Genomic DNA, 16,031 nt, shown 5'->3' on the forward strand with positions numbered 1-16,031 from the left:
ACCACTATTCCAAAGATCATAGCGGTGAACAGCAAGTAAGCTAATTAGCAAGTAAGCTAATTTGCTCCCAACAGTCTGGGTACTCATTTTAGCTCCCTCCTTGGAAGGATGCAAGCCTGAGTCGAGCTTGGGCCCTTTTGCTGGTCTTGAACTCGCAACCTTGTGGTTTTGAGTGAATGGCTGCAGTACAGGCATTTAACCACTGCGCCACCAAACCTCCTTTGTTAGGCAAAGAGCACTGATATTGTTGTTATTCTGGATGTTCATGTCATAAAGCTGAGAGCAGTTGATGGTTATGTTCTTTGAAATAATCCTGCTCTTCTTTGTTGTTGTTTTTAAATAGTTTATATGAAAATTTGCCCACATATCTTTCTGACAAAAGTTATTGCTTTTGAGTTGCACAGTGGAGGAAGTAGGTAGGTGATTCTTTTTTGTGAAGCCTAGGTGTGGCTTTTCGAATAAATTCACAGAAGGTACTAGTCCACAAAATCAATCATCATAGATACAAATATTAGTCATGTATGATGTGAATGTGGGAATTAGTGGGGGGAAGCCCCTTAAAAAGGTTTTCCTTGTGGGTTAGCTGGAGCAAATTCTTCCTTGCCAGAGGCAACCAACCTATTTCAGCCTCATTAAAATTCTGCCCTTTCAGAGGGTGGTCCTTTTAATACCTAGTTCCGAGTAAGCTTTGCTGCTGAGCTTTTTCCTGATTGTGCCCAACGGCCAGTTATGTAATGGGTCTGACTTACACAATGCTGACTCTGGCTGTGGGCCCTCACTCCCAAAGAGACAAATCCTCTATTCTAGCATGTTCTTGACATCACCAAAAATACCTGTTGGAGCCTGTAACTCATCTTCTTGTAACTAGATTGGGAGTTACCTGATTATTTTTCTGGAGGGTGAATTCAAGGGATTTTTTACAAGGGCACTAATGGGTTTTTCCCAAAAAAGTAGCATCATCATCAAGAAGAATGTAACGTACTAGGTAGAAAGTTGGTCTTGGATGTGGTTGGGTGGGCACCAGATGCATATGTTCAACTGACGAACATCAAGATGTCAAGTCTAAAACCTAATATTTTGGTATGACCAGAGAATAATAATAAGAATATTTTATTTTTTTTATAATAATATTTAATAATAATAACCAATATATTGCTGTGCACATTTAGCAGGACTTTTTCTGTAGCAGCACTCAACCATGGATATCCCTGCCAGGGGAAATTAGGTTGGTTTTATCTGTTCTGAGCTTCCAACGGACATTTAAAGAGGCAGTGTTGCACATGGCCCTTAATATTTGAAACTACTCTGTATTACTAATTAGTTTTTAAATTAGATTTAAGGATTCCTGCACAGCAGGGGCCCTTATGGTCTCATCCAACTTGATGACCCTTGTGGTGTCTTCCAACCCTATGTTTCTATGATTATTTTTAGTTCATTTTGATTTGCTTTTAAAGTTTTTATCTCTGTATTGTCTTAAACATTTTACCTGTTGTGCATCACCTTTGGGCCCCTGCTGCACTCAGGAGGTAATACATAAATAGTTGAAAGCAATTAGTAAGTAGGTGGGAGTGTCAACCCTTCCCTTGCTAGTTAAGTCAGAATTCTCAGTTGTTTTCCTACCTTTGTTGGTCTCCCTCTAGGCAGAAAAACTAGCCAGCTTTGAGTGGACAGATGGCTTGCGAGGAAAGAGTTAAACATCCCTGCTCCTGCTTTACCTGCCCTCCTGCACTTGTTGTTTGTTTAACCTACAAATAGCCTTTTTTTTTTTTTTTGATGGGTGGATTGGGTAGGGAGAGGAAATCATGCTGTGACCCATCATGTTCATATGCTTTGGCTCTCGGTGAGCCTAGCAGTTGAGAGGCTTGGAGGAAGATAAACTTTAGTTTGCTGGTAGCATTCAAAGATGCAAGCTATCATTTGCAGCTCCCCTGTAACCAGCAGAATTGGAAACCAGGATCAAACTATAGTTTACAACTTTGGTTTGAAAGGAAAGTATAAACCATAGATTACTAGACCAGATTTTAACAGTAACCTGCAGGGAAGGGAAAAGTATCTGATGGAAGATACTTGGGAGGCTATGGAATACCACATGTGTACTAGACAGAGCCATGGGTAGTATACTAAGCTTAGTTGCCCATGACTGAAATTGTGAAGTTTACAGGAACTCAAGGCGAGTTGTGTGTGCTCTCTTCCAACACCCTCTTTTGAATGCTTGGTTTCTGCAGACTTCCTCTCCCTGTGAAGTGTACTGGCTGGAGCTAGTTGATATTTGTGCAGCTTAGCTATTTTCTGTGACTTCCTGACCTGATTCCCAGTTAAGTTGAGGAAGCATGCTCTCCCTCCTTCTCTCTTCCCCTTGGCCAAGCCTTGTCAAGCTCTTTCGTTTTGCAAATTAGGAGGAATAGCTAATACTCCAGAGGACAGGATCAAAATTCAAAATGACCTGAATAGACTAGAAAGCTGGGCCACAGCTAACAGAATGAACTTCAACAGGGAGAAATGTAAGGTACTGCACTTAGGGCAAAAAAATGAAATGCACAGATATAGGATGGGGGACACCTGGCTTAAGGAGACAACATGTGAAAGGGATCTAGGAGTCCAAGTAGACCACAAGTTGAACATGAGTCAACAGTGAGATGCGGCAGCTAACAAGGCCAATGCGATGTTAGGCTGCATCAATAGAAGTATAGTGTCTAGATCAAGGGAAGTAATAGTGCCACTATATTCTGCTCTGGTCAGGCCCCACCTGGAATATTGTGTCCAGTTCTGGGCACCACAATTCAAAAAGGACATTGAGAAACTGGAGCGTGTCCAAAGGAGGGCAACTAAAATGGTGAAGGGTCTGGAAACCTTGCCCTATGGGGAACGACTCAGGGAGCTGGGGATGTTTAGCCTGGAGAAAAGAAGGTTAAGAGGTGATAGGATAGCTCTGTTTAAATATTTGAAGGGATGTCATATTGAGGAGGGAGCAAGCTTGTTTTCTGCTGCTCCAGAGACTAGGACCCAGAACAATGGATGCAAGTTACAGGAAAAGAGATTCCAGCTCAACATTAGGAGGAACTTCCTGACATTAAGGGCTGTTTGACAGTGGAACGGACTCCTTCCTCGGAGATTATGGTGGAATCTCCTTTAAAGAGGTCTTTAAAGAGAGGCTAGATGGTCATCTGTCAATGGGATGCTTTGATTGTGATTTCCTGCATGGCAGAATGGGGTTGGACTGGATGGCCCTTGTGGTCTCTTCCAACTCTATGATTCTATGATTCTATGATATTCTACTTTTTACCCTAATTTGCTGCCTTTAGTTCCTTAATATTCAGGCTTTAGGGGCTTAAATTTATTGAAAAATATCTATCACATTATCACTCAGCCACTAACACGCTGATGGCTCATGGACTAGCGATGGTCCTTAGAGCCTCACCAAGTAGCAGTGATCTAGTGGACCTTCTTGAATAATTGCAAAGAATTCTATGTCCCTCACCAAACTCCATGATTCCAAAGAGTGGTCCTGTGCTGGCTAAAGTAGCATGAAACTGCTATAATTTTGCATGTGTAAACACTCACAGTTCATCCTTTTCCAGTTTGGTGGGGTTTTTTTGCCATAGCATGTAGCATAGTGATACTTCCTAAGTAAATAACATATCCTTAAGTGGATTTCCTACCACAAAACCCATTCTTTGTGTTCCTTAAGCCAGTTTTTGTTCTATAATCACATCGCAACCCCTCAATGTCACACTCACCCCTTTGCTGCCAATAACATGTATCATGGACAGTGGTCAGGAGCCCAAGTTCAACAATATCTTGTGAATCAAAGATGCCCCACTATGACCCAGGCAATGTCTGGCTAAAGCTGAAAGAAGCTGAAATTCTAATAGTCCAGACAGTGAACTTGCACTTTCCTCCCCAAGCGCTTTCATCTTCACTTTCAGTAACAGGAGCAGAATTGTGCAAGCCAAGCAAATATACACAGATTTGCATTGTTTGTATAGTTTCTCAAGATGTAGTTTTCCTTGGCCTGAACGTCAAGTCAGATTGACGCCAAAGTTTCATTTTCATTTCTCCCCCCTCCCCACCAGCCAGTGTGAATGTACGCAAAGTCTTCTATATTATTTTATCAATGAAATAAAATGCCAGTGGTGTTATTTCCCCATCTATGGGGGGCTTTGGATAATGCATCAAAAGGATTTGGTTCTGGGCTCACTTACAACTCAGGCGCAATGAAGATGAGATGCATTTTTAACAAGCAAATTTCATAACAAATCTGGCCCCAATCCAAGAACAGTAGATATCCATTCATCCCATCCATCTTTTAATAATAGAACAAATTTGATTTCAGTAGATCATTTTGCACACAGCAATATCCTTCCATTGAAAGCACTTCTGCAGACGAATTATCCATAGCATGTTCCAGAAACCCTTTTAGCATAGCCAATGGAGAGGAATATCGGGAGATGCAGTTTAACAACCTCTGAAAGCCACACAGTTACCCCACGCTGATCCAGGAGAATGTTTTCAGAGCTGATATATGATAAAACAGAATGAACAAACATCAGGTTTGGCAAAATCATCACCCTTTTTGTTAATTTGAAAAGAGAAGGTTAAGAGGTGATATGATAGCCCTGTTTAAATATTTGAAGGGATGTCACATTGAGGAGGGAGCAAGCTTGTTTCCTGCTGCTCCAGAGAACAGGACCCAATGGATTAATGGATGCAAGCTGCAGGAAAAGAGATTCCAGCTCAACATTAGGAAGAACTTCCTGACAGTAAGGGCTGTTGGACAGTGGGACACACTCTTTCCAAGGAGATTTTGATGGAGTCTCCTGCACTGTTGACTCATGTTCAATTTTTGGCCTACTTGGACTAGATCCTTTTCATACATAGAAGTCTCTCGTTCAGCCAGGTGTCCCCCATCTTATATCTGTGCATTTCATTTTTCCACACTAAGTGCAGTACCTTACATTTCTCCATGTTGAATCCTTATTGAATCCTTGCATGCAAAAATGAAAACCAATGAAATAGATAGGGACTACAAAAACAGAGGGAGAAAAATGAGAGCCAGTGTGATGTAGCGGTTTGAATGATGAACTAGAACTCCAGGAGACCAAGGTTTTGACTCCTTACTCAGCCATGGAAATGAACTGTGGGACTCGGAGGAAGGCAATGGCAAACACCCTCTGAAAAATCTTGTCAAATAAACCCTGTAACAGGTTTGTCATAAGGTCACCATAATTTGGAAATAACTGGAAGGCAAACAACAACAGCAATACAAGCTAAATACTCTCAAATATTTTCTCCCTGTGGGCTATAAGGGGTTTGCATTTTCCGTTTCCATTTGAGGACTCCTTTGTGAAAAGTGTTTTTGTGCAAGGGAGAAAAACGGTTTGTGCACATAGTAATGTACACAAAATAGCATTTTCAGTGCAAAAATGTTGTGGAGTTTAATTGTTTCATTTGAATGATTTTTTGTCAAAAATAATCCCAATATGAAAAAAGCAGCCGATCACAAGACCTTTATAACAGAAGTAGTGTTTTTTCCTCCTCTGGAATATGTAAAGGTCTTTTGCTCCAGCATCATGGAATTTTTGGAAATGTAACTTGGTTAAATCAAATGTTAAGGCAAAATTCAATTTTCTCTATCTCTCTGTTTATATAGTCCATTTTTGATGACAAAAATGCACAAGATCCATATGCAGAAACATGGAATCCTTTTATATCCAAGGTTTTGAACTTAACAACAGATCAACGGCCATCATTAATAAGTAGAACTATTTGGCATGATGCCTTTTTAAAAATTCAAAAGAATATTTAATTATACATGCTGCAATGATGTAGGTATTCAACCAAGATGGTAGTTGTTTAATTAATTTTTAATTTAAATTATTATTTTAAATATAAAAAAGTTTAAAAAGCACCCTTTCCATCTTTGTGTCTGAGTCCCTGCTGACCCATAGCAAACCACCAAGAGATCTACCAGTAAATTGCAATCTACCTCTCCTTCCATGGCTTGGGAAGGTTACAGTTTTGCACTACAATTCCCAGTAGCCATGTTGATTCAGGGATTTGGAGACTTTTCAACCAAAAAAGTAATTTTTCTAAGTTCTCTTGTCAACAGAACTAAGTTCTCTCTTGTGGCAATAAGATGCGAAGCAGTTCCTTCTTCCATGCATGCCTATTTTGAAATAGCCCCCAAGATGAACTTGAATTTGGAATTTCATCTCATTTCGACTAGTGGGACTTCCTCCTGAGAAAATATGCTGCAAGGGCTCTAAGGTATTTGTGCAGAATTGGGATAAAACTGCATTGCTTAATTATTATTAATAATAATAATAAATAAATAAAAAATTTTGTATACTGCCCTTCCTGTGATCAGGGCGGTGCACAGCAAATCAAAACAATACAATACGTCAACACAGCAGATCAGAATGATTACAATACAACAATAGTGCAAATACAATAAAACTGTTAAATATTATTATTATTATTATTATTATTATTATTATTATTTTAAAAAATGAACTATTGTAATTGAAGTTATCAGCTTTTGTTTGTTATTTATCTGAGGGAGCATTTGTAAAAGCCTTGATGCTATTTCCTTATTGCCATTGAAAACAAGGTCCAATGGAAAAAGAAAGGGGTTGAAAGCAGTGCTGTGTTTTGCTCTTTGTTACAAGTCTGAAACATGAGCCAGACAGACAGCCAGAAGTTTGTAAATGTACCACTTTCAAATGCAACCGAGTTCGGGTCTCATCCTCTGGTTGGTGGCTGAATTATGTGTAACAAGAGTTCCCAAACACTGCCACCTCGTGTTTCCTGCAGAGCACAGTGTAAGATTCAGAACTTTGCAGGAATATCAAGGCACTGGCGGGAGGGCAGAAGGCAGTACAGTAGAAATTTCTCATTAGCTTTGCCAACCTATAATACTAAGGAGGAGTCTTTGGGATGGACTGGCATGAAACCCACTTATAGCATAGGCACATGAAAGCAGCAACAAAATGATGCAGTGTGGGGAGCTCCTAATGAGGGTCCCAGCCGTGCCATCTTTTAGGTGTGCCATCCATTCCATTCTTCACTCTCCCAGTCTCTCAGGTTCCCTTGATGGTTAACATCCCACAGACCCTAAAATGATCAGTTCTCACTGGGTTGCATTGGCATCTTCTAAACTTTTGTTGGGAGGGACAATGTGCTTCACCTAATCTCTGGATGTCTCCTCGTCTAAGCATTAATGCATCTTGGGCCCACATAACATACTTTGGCCCCATTCACACTGTGAAAATAATCCAGGATTAATATAGGTTGAATCCTTGGTGTTGACAGAGGCTGGATGGCCATCTGTCGGGGATGCTTTGATTGTGAGTTCCTGCATGGCAGAATGGGGTTGGACTGGATGGCCCTTGGGGTCTCTACCAACTCTATGATTCTATGACATACATCCCAAATGCACTCAATGCACTTGGGGGGGAGGTGCTGGAGCCCCCCCCATTAACCTGGACTATTCAATATTGTTTTTCCCCCCAAGTTTTGCGGAAAGATCCATATTGATCTGCATCATCAGCAGTGTGAATACGCTTCTGGATCAATTCAAATCGCTCTGTATCATTAAAGGAAAGGAGGCCACTCCATTTTAACCTGAAACGATGGCATGTTTGAATAACACAAGGGTTAAAATGACTCAAAGAGATGTGTCAGCACAGCGTGGGCATACAGGGTCAATGTTTCTGCCTAGGGACACTCTGGGGGTCACATGGTCAGGAAAAAGTCACATCAATTCAGATTACCCCACCTCTGTTTTTTGGGGAAAGTATGCTGTTTTCTTTGCAGGCGGCGGGTGTTATATAATATGGGAGAGCTTATTAGCTTATTTAAAAATGAATTGCTGCTCCTGGAAACTTCCAGGAGAGGCAATTCCTCCCTTTTTTTGGTAAAAAAAAAACTACATGAAATCTCCATCATGGCCCCATCTATACTGTAAAATTAATGCAGTTTGACACTGCTTTAACTACCATGGCTCAATGCTATGAATTCTGGGAACTGTAGTTATGTGAGATATTTAGCCTTCCCTGTCAGAGAGCTCTAGCACCACAACAAACTACAAATCCCAGAATTCCATAGGATGAGCCATGAGAATTAAAGTGGTGCCAAACTGCATTAATTCTGCAGTCTGGCAGCAGCCTACATCTCCATCAGGACGACCCTCCTTGAACCCCTTTCTCTGGCCTTTTGCTGGCATACTACCTGGATTTTCTTTGGCATTTTTTTCAGAACACCACAAATCTCATGGGATGTTATGTGAAGGGTAAGTGCCATGGACTCCACAGCACAAATTCATAAGCCTGGGCCATTACTCAAGAGACATGTGTGCTTCTCAAAAATACTGCCAGCATCGCTACCTCTTTCTTGTTTGTATTGAACTGAGGCCAGCTGGCATTCATCCAAGATCCTATCTTCATCAAATGCTGAGTAAGTAAAAATGATTTAGGCTGGAAGAAAATGTAAAGCAGAGTGGAGTGTCTTCAGCCACCTTCCTGCTGACAGTGACTTAGTCCATCTGCCTTGATTCACAGATCCACAATCTACTGTTTAGGTCCATCTAAGTGTGTGTGACTTGCAACATTGACTTTGGGCAGTGTTGCAGAAGAACTTCATTGTGTAAGAAATTGCAAAGTGGGTTCAATTGTTTAAGAACTGCCACTGGATTCACAGAGTTTCATCTGGCACAGATTTCTGCATTCCCAGGGCATCTCATGCACCAAATACGGTCTTGAAGAGTGGTCCTAAAAACATGGTCCTGAAAAGTGGGCCAAAGTTGTAGCAGATGGCTTTCATGTCAATGGAGTGATGAATTTGCTCTGGGATTCAGTCTGAACATTAATGGAGGTATTCAAGAAGTTGAAACTTTTCCAGACGATGAGGATCAGTCCCATGTATATTTATCTTTTCAAATCTGGATTAAAACCCAGTGGATCCACTGCCCCACAAGCATAGAATGCATCAGACCCCAGAAGATGCCCACCTCTGATGGAGAAGCTTTTTCAAAACCACTTGCCTTCTAAGCCAGCCTTGTCATGTCTGGCGTCCTACAGATATTTTGGATGAGAAACCAGGCTTGGAATTAACTCATTGCACATAACTGCTATTAAAAACAGAGATTCTACTAGCGCTTTTAACACCTAACTGGTTTTATTGGGCATAAGCTTTTTTTTTGTTAAAGGCCACTTTATTAGACACGTCTTTCATTCTTTTGCAACGTAACTGTAACCTTTTAGTTATTACCAGCATTACAGGGGTCGGATCTCACTAAATGATGGAGTAACTATTTAGCCACTTTTTGTAACTGGAAAAAGAAACAGTTACTATTGAAAAAGGCAACAACCTATTTTTTGGAGACATTGCAACTATAACAGTACTGATTAAATTACTTTTGAAAAATAGCTTTCCGAGCTCTGAATAAAAATCTCAGGCATCTCAGCTCTCAATGGCATCAAAGAACAGGCAGTTCATCCCTATAAAAATCATATATATATTACTGTAATCTGTAGGAAGGTTTATGAAACACTACAGAATGAATGAAACAGAACTGAATTACTTTCTGCTGACCAAATTTGTCATAGAAAAATAAAATGAGGGAAAAACAGTCAACAATGCCAAATATGTACCAACTTTCCCAATCTTGAATCCTCACTCAGGTAGGACAGTGATTCCCATCATCCCTGGCAAGCCTGGCCAACGACTGCTTATGGTGGGCTGTAAAGCCATAAGAAGAAAATCTTCTCTTCTCTTGCATGCTTTGAGGAACACCTCTACTTCAGAATTTGCCAGGACCTCATTAAGAGACATAACCTTCCTCATTTTTCTTTCAGACTATTGGTTTTACTGATGAATGAAGTCTACTTTGCACATGCTCAAGAACCCTTTCCTTCTCATTATTAGTTTTGTAAAGAAAAGTTTCTTCTTTGTGAAATCCTAAAGGCAAAGTTCTTGTGGATCAGGGGCTTGTTCATCATATTAATGGAGAATTGCCCTTAGTTGACTGTTATATTGTGGTTATGTCCCTTCAAGTCATTTCCAACTTAAAGTGACCCTGATTCAAATACATCATGGGGTTTTCTTGCCATGATTTATTCCGAGGGAGTTACTATTGCCTTCCTCTGGGTTGCCCAAAGTCACCCAGTGGGTTTCCATGGCCAAGGGAGGATTTGAACCTTGGTCTCCAGAGTCCTAGCCCAACACTCAAGCCACTACACCACACTGGCTCTCTGATGGATATATACATATGAAAAATATCAAAAGTGGGGTCAAGAAGCTATGAAATGCATGAGGTACAATCCGTCATTCACACGTCTTTGCAAAGTCAAAAGATATACAAGATAAGCACAATGCCCATTCACAAGAGCAGCAAAGATGATAACATGGTCTCCCTTGCTTTGCTATGCTAATACATCACCTGTAGTGGGCTGTGAAGCCATCGTCTGGAGCAAATGCTACATAAATAGAAGGAAATTGTCTGGTATATTTGTCTTCAGCAGTTTCACGTGAGTCTCCCTTTGAAGTTGTTTGGATGAAAGATCTGATCATCTCTGGTTCAAATTAAACCTGGGCTGTAGTGCTACCCAAGTGTTATTCATGTTCTGAAGCAGAAGTGAGACTTAGCCAGACACCATATGGCTGGGCTAGCCCCAATCTCTGATGCCCATCTATTGGTTGTGCCTTGTTTCCCACTAACAGCAGAGCGGGGGAAGATTCCCATTGAGGAGCTGTTGGTGGACACTCCTCTCTTTGAAGACATCTTTAAGTACAGTCTGATGAGAGAATTTTTTTAAAGCTGGTCCACAAATGGTACATGACTGCTATCAGACTGTCACAGATAATAAAGTCCAAGTTGGACTTTGGAGAGGATGCCCAGTTCGAGGGACATATAATCATATCTGAATCGACTACCCCAAAATTAATTTCTTTTGGCACAAAGTGCTCCATCAAATTGCTTTAATTACAAAACAAAAAATCAACTTCTGCCCAGCTCTTTTGTTACTTTCAATTTACACCAAGGGCAATAAATTTCTAAGACACAGAACACTGATTACTTTTCTTTTGACAGCAGCTCGACTTGAAGTGGCCTTTGTCCCTAGAAAACTGGTGGAAAAGAGTCTGGGACCAATGGCTAATGGAGAAGCTATTCGATAAAATGAAATGTAATTTAAAACCAAACCAAGAACTGTTCTATGAAAAATGGCTTTATAATTGTCTACCCTCCAACTTTCCAGTGGTCACTATGGTCCAATCTATTTCAAACAACTTAAACTGTATAGGAATATATATATATATATATATATATATATATATATATATATATATGATGCTTTAAAAACTTTTGAAAGTTTATTTTATAATTGTAAAATTTTGTAAAATCCTTTATTGTTCTGTTTTTTGTATAATCTCTTAATTTAAAAAAGAAAGGACAGTCTGATGTGCTGTCTGATCTCTTTCACATTATTCAGTGACTGCACTTAGATACCACTTTAATTGCTGTGCCTCTAGCCTTTGAAATCCTGGGATTTGTAGTTTCCTGACATATCTCAGAGAGCTCTTACTAAACTAACACAGGATGCACCCAGGGCAGTTCAAGTGAAATCATATACCATTAAACTTTATGAAGCACTGTAGATGTACACAGCACTGTACAAAAAGAATATATATATATATATATATATATATATATATATATATATATATAGCCTGCCCATGGCTGACAATCTAAAGGATAATAACAAAGAGATAAAACAATAGATAATATTATAAGATAGAATTGAGTAAAAAGGAAGTAAGTTAAAAACATCAAATATAAAATATCATAGCACTATAAATGGTGTGTGTGAAAGAGACCCAAAGTTCAATATGTGTAAGAAGGGAGAACACAAACCTTGAATTTGTGCATGAACGGTTTAAACAGTTAAACCATTTGTGAGATCCAGAGCCTGGGGTTCGCAATAAAGGGTTTGTGGCCACATGATGTCCGCTTCTAATTGGGACTCACAACTGGATATGTGTCTGCCATAAAAAAAAATGCAGGTGCATGTAAATGTAAAGATACATCAAGTGTAAAAAATATATATCATTGACTACCAAAGCCAGGCTCACTGATGCCATACTGTTTCCTATTCCTATTTATAGATGTGAGAGCTGGACAATGAAGAAAGCAGATGGGGGGAAATCAACTCAGTTGAAATGTAACCACTGGAGGACAGTTCTGGAGATAGCATGGACTACCAAAGTGAAAAGTAAATGTGTCTGAGAGCAAATCAAGCCTGAATTCTCACTAGAAGCCAAAATGACTAAACTGAGGTTATCATGCTTTGGACATAACATGAGACAGCATGCCTCACTGGAAAAAGACAATCATACCTAATAAAGCTGAAAGCAATAAGAAAAGACCTCATTATAAGTGGATGGACTCAATCCTGTGTTTGCAAGAGTTGAACAGAGCTGTTAATAACAGGGTCTCTTGGAGGTTTTTCACTTTAAAATTGCCATGTCAAAGATGTCTTGATGGTTCATAGCAACAGCAAAGGTGTACTTTCTTTCATGCATACAATCAAAAGATAACTATTGAAACAACTATGTTGCAATAACAAGAGTCATTTGGTGTAGTGGGAATTATTCTAACCAAAGTTACATACTATTGTGCTGTCTAATGCAGAGTTATTTGGAAGAAAGCCCCATTGAAAGAAGTGGAACTTACTCTAGAGCCAACCTGCACAGACTCCACTGTTCTGTTCTAGGTATTAATGCTATTGAATCAACAGTGCCACTGAATTTAATAAGACCTACTGCAAAGAAATAAAACCTATTGCACAAAAGTTTAGGGATGCAGTTAACACACTGACTCTGACAACTGCAAGATCGGCAGATTGAGGCCCAAGTGCTGCATGACAGAATGAGCTCCCAACACTAGCCCCAGCTTCTACCAACCTAGCAGTTCGAAAGCACATAAATGTGCAAGTAAATAGATAGGTACCATTTCGGTGGGAAGGTAACAGCATTCTGTGCAGTCATGCTGGATACATGATCACAGAGTCGTCTTTGGCAGTACCAGCTCTTAGGTTTAGTAATGGAGATGAGCAGTGCCCCCTACAGCCAGACATGACTTGACAACCTTGTCAAAGGGGAAACCTTTAGCTTTACTGCAAAGGTGTAAATTGGATTTCAGTCTCAGTGTAAAAATTGGGTGTAGGTGAAATTTTCTTCCCTGATTATGGTGCATTGTATACAGATGTCAGAAAAGTGGTGGAAATGTCAAGGATTCTGCCCTTGGAAAGTTGTATGTCTTTATTACATCCTTTTAACTCTGGAGGAGAGACTGTTTGCCACACTTACCTGAGAATCATCGACCTTTATGACCCTTAACTACTTTGAGCAAATCAAGCCCAAACTCTCTCAAAAAGCCAAGGTGACTAATATGAGACTGCCTTATTTTGGCATGAGAAGACATGGCTCCCTGGAAAAGACAATCATGTTTGGTAAGATAGAATGCAGTAGGAAAAGAGGAAGACCACAATACAGATGGATAGATTCGGTCAAGGGTGCTGGCTCTGATTCTGCAAGACCTGAGTTGGGCTGTTCATTGTAGAGTGGCTTGGAGGTCTCTCATTCACTGGTGAGTTTATCAGACAAGAGAAATTGGAAGTATAATCCAATGGCAATCCGAACGCAATTGTGGGGTTTAATGTTATTGCGTGATAGACTACCACACACAATTTCGGATAATGGGAAGTCAGTTCGAGCGCAATCGTGGGGTTTCATGTTATTGTGTGATAGACTACCACACGCAATTTTGGGCAATGGCAAGCTATTTTCAGGCAATGGGAAGTCAGTTTGAACACAATTCAAATTCACATGAATTCGCTAGTTCAGCCAATTTACATGAATGCGTTCTGGCCCCACTTTCTTTTCATTCGAAATTAAGAGAAAATCCTCCCGTGTGATAAACTCCTGGGTCACCATAAGTCAAAGTCAGCTTGATGACAGTTAACAGCAACCTTAAAAATAAACAGTCACAGTCACTCTGCCCACAGATTGTGCATTTGTAGACACTGGCCATTAGAGGGCTCTCTGTCATGTCTTACAATAGATATATTTTACCTGAAGGAAAAAGCTGCAAAACCTCTGAAGTAGCCATTATTCTTTTTTAAAACTGATGCAAGGAAAGCACATCCATCTCCCTTTGGACACTGAGACTGGAGACCCATATGACTGCTATTGTGTCCCTGCTATTAGGTAGAATGCATCTGTCAACTTAGACAACCGATTTTGGTGTGTCATAAAAATGTGGTGGTTAGTTATTCACATTGTCTTTATTGTATTTTTAATGCCAGGGAAGGAGAAAGGTGCTGTTGGGCTTGTTTGTTTGTTTGACTTCATGTGTCAAAATAATTCAGCAGGTCTTCTTAATTATGTCATTGGCTTGATTGATCTCAAGCAGCAAAATGCTCTCAAAGACATCAGAATGTTACTACATTTGATAGTCCTGATGAGAAATCTGTACTTAGTGCAAGATGTCACTGTTAGAATAGAATATGGAGAGAGAGAATGGTTCCCAGTTGGCAAGAGTATCAGGCAAGGATGCATTTTATCATCCAACGTATTCAACTTGCACACAGAAAATATCATCAGAAGAGCAGGTTTAGACATAGAAGAGGAGGAGTGAAGATAGGAGCAAGGAATACCAACAATCAGAAGATATGCAGATGACACTATACTACTAGCAGAAAACATCATAGACTTGAAACAATTACTAAGAAAAGTAGGCTTGCTGCCAAACATAAAGAAAACAAAAATAACGACCATGGAGGATCTACATAAATTCAACCTAGACAATGAGGAAATTGAAATGGTTAAAAGATGTCTGGTAACTAGGATCAAACTTTGATCAGAAAGGAGACTGCAGTCAAGGAATCAGAAGAAGCCAAGGAATGGGAAGCAAAGTGATGAAAGGACTAGACATGATCCTAAAGAATAAAGATATATAATTGAGCACTATAATTACAATTGTCCAATTCATTGTATTCCCCATCATCATGTACAGATGTGAGAGCTGGATGTGGAGAAAGTGGATTTAAAAAACAACAACCTCATCTGAGATGTGGTGCTGGAGAAGAGTGCTGAGAATAGCCAAAAAGACAAACATATGAGTCCTTGAACAGATCAAACCTGAACTTTCCCTGGAAGCTAAGATGATTAAATTGAGCCTGTTGTACTTTGGGCACATCATGAGAAGGCATGAATCATTGGAAAAGACAATAATACTAGGAAAGGTAGAAAGTAGTAAAAAGAGAGGAAGACCACACAACAAATGGCTAGACTTAGTTAGGGAGGTCATGGGCCTGAATCTACAAGATCTGAGCAGTGGAGGACAGGGGCTCTTGGCGATGTCTCATCCACAGAGCCACTGTGAGTTGAGGTCCACACAAGGGCAGTTAACAACAACAACAACATCTTAATACCTCTCAGTCTTCTCCAGGCTAAACACAGCCAGTGATAAAACTGTTCCTGCCAGGGTTGCAATTCTCATTTTACTGCTCATTGCTACTAAAAATTGTCCCTCCCCATTTTCCTTCTGGAAGAGTATGCACACACTTTAATGCACAAAACTCCTGGGTCTGATTATAGGAAAAGAGGGAGAGTTTTGGTTAGGAAGGAGCATGAACCCTCTGAATTAGGCTTACCAGGTTACAACCTAAAGAAGCTTGTCTTAATAGTTACTCACTGCATGAGATGTACACATTCTGTACTGGATATCCAGTATTTGGTGTACAAAATTCTTGCTGTTGTAATCATATATAGAATTCTTCGAGAGTATACTTGGTCTATTCTTTTCTCTAATAAACAAGTCATATTTAACAAGAAAAGCAAAGGCTCTAAGAGGATGTCCACTTGCAGTATATTAAGACATTCTTTTTTGGATTCTACTCCAAAATTCAATAGCCTTTTCACACTTCCACCATAGATGGAAATAAGTCCCTTCGTTCTTTAAGCATTTCCAG

The 16,031-nt window shown here is 39.9% G+C and overlaps 1 protein-coding gene across 4 annotated transcripts in view; it reads right to left on the bottom strand.

The window, feature by feature from the left end:
- Positions 1-16,031, bottom strand: part of FLI1 (Fli-1 proto-oncogene, ETS transcription factor) — a 782,157-nt gene that overhangs the window by 197,112 nt on the left and 569,014 nt on the right. For 3 of the 4 annotated variants that reach the window (XM_042475287.1, XM_042475288.1, XM_042475285.1), the window contains exon 1: positions 10,439-10,633. The exons of the other annotated variant lie outside the window; for it this stretch is intronic. The gene's annotated coding sequence lies outside the window, so the exon portion shown is untranslated. Of the gene's footprint in view, positions 1-10,438; positions 10,634-16,031 lie in introns of those variants that run through there. 4 annotated transcript variants of the gene reach the window in all.

Source organism: Sceloporus undulatus, chromosome 6 (genome assembly GCF_019175285.1).
Source record: "Sceloporus undulatus isolate JIND9_A2432 ecotype Alabama chromosome 6, SceUnd_v1.1, whole genome shotgun sequence".
NCBI classification, from domain to species: domain Eukaryota; kingdom Metazoa; phylum Chordata; class Lepidosauria; order Squamata; family Phrynosomatidae; genus Sceloporus; species Sceloporus undulatus.